This window comes from Choristoneura fumiferana, chromosome 11 (genome assembly GCF_025370935.1).
Source record: "Choristoneura fumiferana chromosome 11, NRCan_CFum_1, whole genome shotgun sequence".
Classification (NCBI taxonomy): domain Eukaryota; kingdom Metazoa; phylum Arthropoda; class Insecta; order Lepidoptera; family Tortricidae; genus Choristoneura; species Choristoneura fumiferana.
In genome coordinates, this window is record NC_133482.1 from 8,800,235 (window position 1) to 8,808,420 (window position 8,186).

Below are 8,186 nucleotides of genomic sequence, written 5' to 3' on the forward strand. Positions count from 1 at the left end.
GGAGAAATTCGTGTCTGTATCACTGTCCAGTCGTGGTGTAGCGGTGTAGGTGTGTAGGTGTTCGATTCCCAGCGCTGGTCTTATTTTTCTGGTTTTTCTATGCATCTATATTTCAGTTTGTATTTTCGATATGGGTTTTACGGGATGACCGTAAAAGTAAGAAAAAATTTGGAATTGAAATAAAAAATACAAAAAGATTCCAAAAAACCAATCTTAGCATAAACAGTAAACTTGGTGACAGTATAATAATCTGGTAGTGATATCTTGTTACAAGCTTTTCTTTTGCTTGCCCTGTTTGTTTATTTATTTGTTTGTTTGGATTAAATCTTGGAAGCTAAATTTGGCCCACTTTTAGTGGTCCGATCGACTTGAAATTTGGCATACTTATGTAAATTTGGTAACAATATAATAATCTGGTGAATACAATAATGAGATCCTGGTGCGGCCAGGATCGTCTCCGCTGAACGGAACTCCTCAACGGTTAATGGCATCGACTTGAAATTTGCTACGGAAATGTAGTTTGGATGACAATACAAGTACAGTCAGCAAAAAAGCTTGTATTAAAATGTAATTTTTAACAAAAACTTATTAAACAATAAAGTACTTACTATAATATACATAAATGAAAATGTCACTCATTTAACTCAATATAGTTGACTGAATCTTCGGGTATCGTCATAATCTGCAGGGCTACTACGAAACTCGAAACTCGAAGTTCGTGTCGTACCGTCCCTCTCGCTCTCGTATTAAATAGTATAAGTGTCAGAGGGACCGCACGACACGAACTTTGAGTTTCAAGTTCGTAGTAGCCCTGCTGATTGGATAAGACTTTTCCCGGTGGAAAACCGTTATGCATCTGTAGCATACACGAACCTTTCGTGTGCGAGTCAAATTAACACTGTTGATTTTTTTGTTTTTCTTCTGATCTTTTCGAGTTTCGAGATCGCGTGGCTTGTCAGAGGGACCGCACGACACGAACTTAGTTTAGTTCGTAGTAAGCCCTGCTGATTGGATAAGACTTTTCCCGTGGAAAAACCTATTGCATATGTAGCATACACGAACCTTTCGTGTGCGAGTCAAATTAACACTGTTGATTTTTTTGTTTTTCTTCTGATCTTTTCGAGTTTCAAGATCGCGTGGCTTGCTAATTGTTCCGTTACAATTAGATACCTGAACAAATTTAGAGTTTATTTAAGGCTATTGGTTTTTAAATCAACTGGAGCGAAACAAAAATAACTGTGCTCTCTGTGAGCTATATGTATGTACCATGTACTCGTAGGTACGTTTAGTGCACGAATTTACTATTGGACAAATAAACTATTTTTTTTGTCATGTGCGTGTAAAATTAATTACAAAGAGAGACCTTAGCGTTAAAATGTCAAATATAATAGGCGTTCGTTTTTTAACCTCCGACGCAAAATTTATGTTTGTATGTAAACTCTTTATTGTACAAAAGAAAAGAAAAAAAAATTGAAAAAAAAACTTAAATTACGGGTGTTTAAGTTTGACGTGTTTTTTTATGCTAGAGGGGGAAAACGAGTATGCGGGTTACCTAATGGGACGCAATCACTACCGCCCACCATAGATGAGAGTGTGTATACTGGTCCGCCCACATACACCGCAACACGAAGGGTATCATCACTTGGTGCGTCGTGTCTCTGTAGCCCTGTAGCTCTCAAGCTCAACTCAACTCAGCTCAACTGTATGTACCAATTTTCATAAGATTTTTAACGTTCATAAGAGGCACCTTTTTTTGATAAATACATAGTTAATAATAAATCCGAACTATTTCAACCGATCGTTGTGTAGGTTTGACTGTATCCGCTGTAAATGTTTTCCAAGTTTTTTTTAATTCATAAATAGATATTTGTCATGCATTAGTGGTTCACCACACACATCGAATAAAAAATCTTCTTGAAAATCCATTTAAAACTAACTGAAGCATTTCCTAAAATGTTCGGAATTAATTTTAAAGCACCTCGTTATTTAATTTTCTCGTATGCATTTTCTGGCAACCTTTTTTAATCGACCTGTCAATTGTCATTATATCATTATCATCATCGGCACAGATTTGATGTCAAAAGCTTTGCAACGTGTAACTTGCAGCTACTCGAAAATATATAGGTACAGTCACCAGCACCAATATCTGACACAACAAACGTGCATAAATTATATCTGATACGACTCTATTTCTCGGGCCGGAAGGACGTGACAGATATTTTTGCACGCTCCGCTGTGGCAGATATTAATGCTGGTGACTGTACTACACTACAGTAATAAGTGTTGTTTGCTCAACATTACATAGTTTTGTTCTCCTTGTTTTTAAAACGAAAACATATGAAAATTTACTTTTTATGCGAATGTCGCATAATGTCGGTAGTTTTTTCTTTTAAAAAATCCCTTTTTTTATAAACCGATAATGTTGTCAACTAACACAGCTAAATAAAATGTTTTTTTTTTTGTTGAAATTAACATTTTTTTGCCGACTGTACTTGCTATATCCATGAAATATAATTTGCTTAAAAAACCTAATCACTTGTTTATAACATTTAACTATTTGTCAAAATTGTACGACATTTAGGTACTTATGTAGCCGCAAAGCGAAAATATACAAAAGCGCGTAGCTACGTTATAGCTGTCTGTACCTGAAGACCTTTAATAGGCAAGGAATTCTAAATGTTCCCCACAAGAGGCTTCTATGGGGGTTCGTGCCGCTTCGTATTCTCACAAGGGTTCGTTTGGGCAGGTCAGGTTTGGGTGACTTACATACTGCAAGATATCAATAAGAATTGGAGTTTTACTGCGTGAAATGTAAATTTCAGAATAAAATTATTATATTTTTTTTTTTAATTTATGACGGTGGAAGCAGTCTACACTTCCACTGAACGTAGATAATAGTTAGTGTTTAGTTTTGTAACTAAGGGACCCCATAACATCCCTGTATTATTATTTTGTATTTTTTTTATTTAATTGTATACTGTAGTTTTTAAGTATTTTATTTGTAATTATTTTATGTTGAAAAAATGACTTTCTGCCAAGTTTCTTGCGGCGCATTCTTCTTGGCAATGATGGTCTTTCCGAAAGCGCTGGTAGTTTAAAAAATGACGTGTAAAAGTGCCCATTGCGGCCTATTTACTGAATAAATGATTTGAATTTGAATTTGAATTTGAGTGTCTCCAGCAGTAGCTTCAGTATTCTTGTTCTATTGACAAACGCGCGAACACTTCAATTCATTTTAATTTTTGGAATAAGTTTACACTTTGGCCTCATCTGTACTTTTCATCAGATAGAGGCAATCACGGGTTAGGTATATGTAAAAAAATATAGCTCCATCGATAGGTATATATAGATTATACTAAGGGGCTGTTTCACCACCCGTCGATTAATTTTGCCTGACGGTTAAATGTGATGCCGTCTTCGGCTATTCGAACAAAAAAAATAAAGACGGCATCACATTTATCCGTCAGTTAAAATTAATCAATGGATGGTGAAACAGGGGGTAATAGTAGGGTATAATTAGTACTTCTAATTAAATGCCTATCTATGTTTGTAAACTAAATCAACACAAATGCGTACCTAAATGGGGTACGTATTTCCAGTATTCCTAACAATTGATGGGAATCCCTAAAGAATTCTTACCTACCATTAATAATTAATTACTAATGCAAAAAGACGGATAAATGTGGTGTATTCAGAAGAATGGTAAAAACATAATTGGCGTAAGACTTTAAAACGAAACCATTAAAAAAAAAACAACTTCCCACACAGCAAATTATTTTTTATTGAAAGTTTTTTTTAGCTTTTTTTCTGACTGTATTTTCTGTTTACTTAGTACATTGTTATTTTATTTTTATCAAGGTAAACTAGAAGTGGATGAAATTTGATTTTCTAAAGCTTGTACAAAATGAACATCAAGTAAAATACACAAAATAAAAAAACGTAGTTAGCATTTAATTAAACATCCACCAGTAGTTAAAATATATTTTCGCTTGAAAATCCGATTGAAATAAAATCTAAAATGATGACGTCATTGATGACCATCGATTTCGGTTAAACACCGTCCCTATATCTGTTTTTTCATTCTAATTAATGAATCTTTGGTGAAAAAATTACGACAAATCCAAAATAATAAAGAGATGATTATTATTACAATAATGATAATGAAGATACCTATTTAAATGTTGATAGTGACACAGAACAGAACACAACACGCTACACACGCAATAACAAAAAACATCCGCCATATTGGAATCAGAACGCGTGAAGAACTTATGTCAAATTCTTTTTTCGACCGCTACCGTTATAAAAATTCTACCTGTTCCCATTTTCCATACTCAGAATCCTAATCTAATAATAAAGTTAATTACGTACCACAAGCGTTACACGTGCCTTTTAAAATATCAAGGGCATTTATCTCGAGCAATGCGATCCACCCACACGGCTGACACATAATACCCATAATACCGGCCGTGTGCGCGAGTTGAGAGTGTGTGCGTGCACCCCCTATATAGGTCAGGGGAAGCTGTGAGGTGGGGGTGGGGGCGTCTTTGCTATCGACCGACCCCCGCCTACTAGTGAAATCTGTTTATTAGGGGTCGGTTTGCTAGATAATGTGCTGTCTATTGTATATTTTTTTGTTTGTTTACCGATGCGGTGTTTTCGTTTCGTGTAACGAATGTTGTTGCTAAGTTGGTATGAACAGGTAGGTAGGTATGTACTTGCCTAGATAATAATATGTACTTTTTGGACGAAATAGGATAGTATATAAGTACCTGTAGTTTGAAGCGTTGCTGTACCTACCTGACAATGATAAAAATAACGTTGCGGCTTATGTTTTTTTTTTCTAGTTTTTATTATTTATTTGGACAGAAAGATTAGTATTCCCTGCCCATACGTTGCTTTCAAAGCTAGGTGATTCGGCAAGCTCCACTTTAGACTACATTATTGCTTATGCTGAATCCAATAACTAACATAATTTTCTTAGTTGTGAGTAGCGTACTTTCGGTCACGTAATTTGGTTTCAAACAAAAGTCCTAGTGTAAAACTTTTTGCGTCTCCATGTGTTTCTGGACGTTTTCAAACCGAATGCAGCAGAAATAACGCGACCCACAACTCAAATAATTACCTACTTTTATTCGACTTCTCTCTTACCACAACCCACCAGATGAAGCTAAGCACCTAAGTATGTATGTATGTAAATACTTTATTGTACATAAAACACAAAAATAATACAAAAAGAAAATAACGAAGCAAAAGAGTACAATGGCGAACTTATCCCTAAAAGGGATCTTGCACTCGGGTACGGAGCGGGACTGAGCCAGGGTACCTGCTGATTCCGTGGCCTGCTGCGGTGTGGCAGGTGTGACCTGGCCACGGCAGCTGGCCCGGCGGCCCCGCGCGACGCCGCCCGGCGGCACGGCTGCCTCCGCTCCAGGCGAGCGGCGCGCAGCGGACGCGCTGACCGGCGTGGATGACGGTCTTGTGGCGAAGTCGCAGCAGGGCTACTACAAAACTCGAAACTCGAAGTTCGTATCGTACCGTCCCTCTTGCTCTCGTATTAAATAGTATAACTGTCAGAGGGACCGCACGACACGAACTTCGAGTTTCGAGTTTCGTAGTAGCCCTGCAGAGGAGCTTGTAGTATTTAACTTTAACACGCTGCGTTTATAGAAATTAAACCTTTTAACATTTTAAGTTAAGATTTATTGTGTGTGTAATTCGTTCACCATTCGTTTACAAACACATTAGGGGTTCACCACTTTATGCTTTTCCGTTGCTGATAGGTACTGCACGCGATTTTTCTTATTGTTTATATATGTACTTGTTATTGTATATACAATAGGATTATAATAAGTTTTTTGTTTATACATTCACATCTTTTTTGACCTTTGATTTTACACTTGTTTTTATTTAAGTGTGGTGTTTCTTCGTTTTAGGGTAGGACGACTTTGAAAAATCGCTAATTATTAGTTTTTTTATGTCTTTTTTTGTATAATTTGAATTTTACAGCGCATTGGTTGTTTAACTCTAATGCTGTAATTTGTAATTGACAAATAAATAGTTAAATAAATCAGTTCTGATTAATAGTGATATGTTCAAACGCAAGCATAATCATGCACTATAAAAAATTTGCCAGAACGGTGTTTAAAATGCAATGTTTATTCTCATTTAAATACGTTTCCAGCAGAATAATAAAACAATGAAATCATTGTCTCATTAGCCACTATAGCCACCATTGCAGTTGTTTACTGCAGTGAGATGATGAGCTTAGAAATATTGCTGTTGCGTCATTTAAAATACCTTTTTTTCAGATATAGGTAATTAAAAACACGCTTTAATGGTGCATGACTGCTCATCATCAGACCCTGGATAGGGATACCATTCTTGGTCAAAGTGCACCCTAAAGGCTATGTTCAGATGTACGCGCGATGTTCGTGTTTCCATACAAATTGAGATTTTAACGTGAAACCGATCGAGACGTATTTTGTAACCGAAAACTTACACTAAGGGTATTGTTTACATGATGGTTACGTGCGGTGACTCGCGGTCATGTAAACAACAGCATTGATTTGTAATAATCTTAAACCGCGCGTTCGGGCCAACAGCGCGTTACCGCGCGTTCATCTGAACTTAGCCTAAGACTATTCTAACAAGCCCAAACACAGCTAGGTCTTAGAGTTGCAACGCCTAGCTTCCTGTTCCATCATCAGATCAACTCGATGGTAGCATAGGATGGGTAAAAATTATGTTTGAAGATTCCAAGATACATGCTACCTAAATTAGAACAAACTGATTCATGTAGGTATCAAGGGCGAACCTTTTAATGATCAATTTCACTAGGTATGATTTCTTTGACATAAGTTACGGCATGTCAACATGAAATTAGTAGGACAAAGGTTCCACCCCAGTAGGTACATGATTCAGTTTGTTCGACAAACCAAGCTAATTAAAGCGCGTAAAAAAGTAAACTGGTCACAATTTTTATAACCGGGATCGTAAAATGTGAGCAAAATCGATTGAAATGACGTATGACAATTTTATTATGACTAACCATAGCACTTCAATGAATTTTGGCGACAATACAGACTGGTTATTTTTTACAATAAGAAATGCAAGATTCCTTCAGGTGTCTTTACCTTAAATAGCTACAGCCAAGCTTTGCTAATACGTCTGACGTCATTTTCGCCGCATCGACGTCACGCTTGGAGGAAACACGTCATAATTTACGTCGACCGCCATTTTGCAAAGCCGCGTGTGGTTAATTCAGGAAAATATTGGTTAAATAGGGTTGGGTAACTATTTATTACGGTTCTTGAATTAAAGCCCTGTGCGATACAGGCAGACGGAAGGCGTAGTGACAGTACTAGTGAATATCGTTTAAAATAAATCGTAGTAGTAGTAATAGTAAGTAATATTAATATAAACTGAAAGAAATGTATTCAGTATATTATTAAGAAAATAATGCCCATAAGAAAATAGGGGCTACGGAGTTTCATTGGTAAAGCGAAAATACTTATAAATAGATATTTTTTAACATTCCTTGTCTAAAAAAAGATTTTATTATTTCAACATAAGCAATACTTTTAATTCAATTAAATGTATTCATAAAAAAATGCAAACGTATTTTTGATTTCATTTTAACTATGAAACTGGTCTTTACTTTCTTTTGACCAGTATAGAGATATTAAAAACGATTAAAAACACGCTTTAACAGTGCAGACTGCTCATCACTCATCATCAGGATTTAAGAAGTACCGTGTCTGATATGATAGTGAGTGCAGCCCCCCCTTTCACGGTCACCTTAACTTTATTAGTTGTGCAATATTGCAACCTATGTTCTTTGCAGATATTATTATATATTAGTTTGTCATGGAACCCTAAAGCTGAACCCTAATTTTCTTCAAATCCTGTATTTCGCTTGACAACAGTCCAGGTCATCCAGTTATTAGTAATAATTTTGCACAGTTTGTCAACGGCAGTATCCAATTAGCATTCAATGATTCTAGTTTTTGTACGTACAAGATTTTTTGCGCGTCTCTATGTTTCACTCGTTGGTCGCTGGCCGTGTTCAACGACCCGGCCAAAAAAACATGGCCGAGAGCGAACATTTTTGGCCGAGATTATAACTCAAGTGCTGCGCTATGGAGTGTCTTGCGTTCTTAGTGATTACTTCAACGTAATTTATT

General features: G+C 36.3%; 1 protein-coding gene across 2 annotated transcripts in view; it reads right to left on the bottom strand.

Annotated features, from left to right (window-relative positions):
* LOC141432701 (uncharacterized) overlaps window positions 1-7,272 on the bottom strand; it is a 109,101-nt gene extending 101,829 nt beyond the window's left edge. Inside the window, exon 1 of one of the 2 annotated variants that reach the window (XM_074094425.1) lies at window positions 7,263-7,272. The gene's annotated coding sequence lies outside the window, so the exon portion shown is untranslated. The remainder of the gene's footprint in view (window positions 1-7,262) is intronic. The other variant, XM_074094424.1, reaches the window with a different exon arrangement.
* Between the last annotated feature and the right edge of the window lie 914 nt (window positions 7,273-8,186).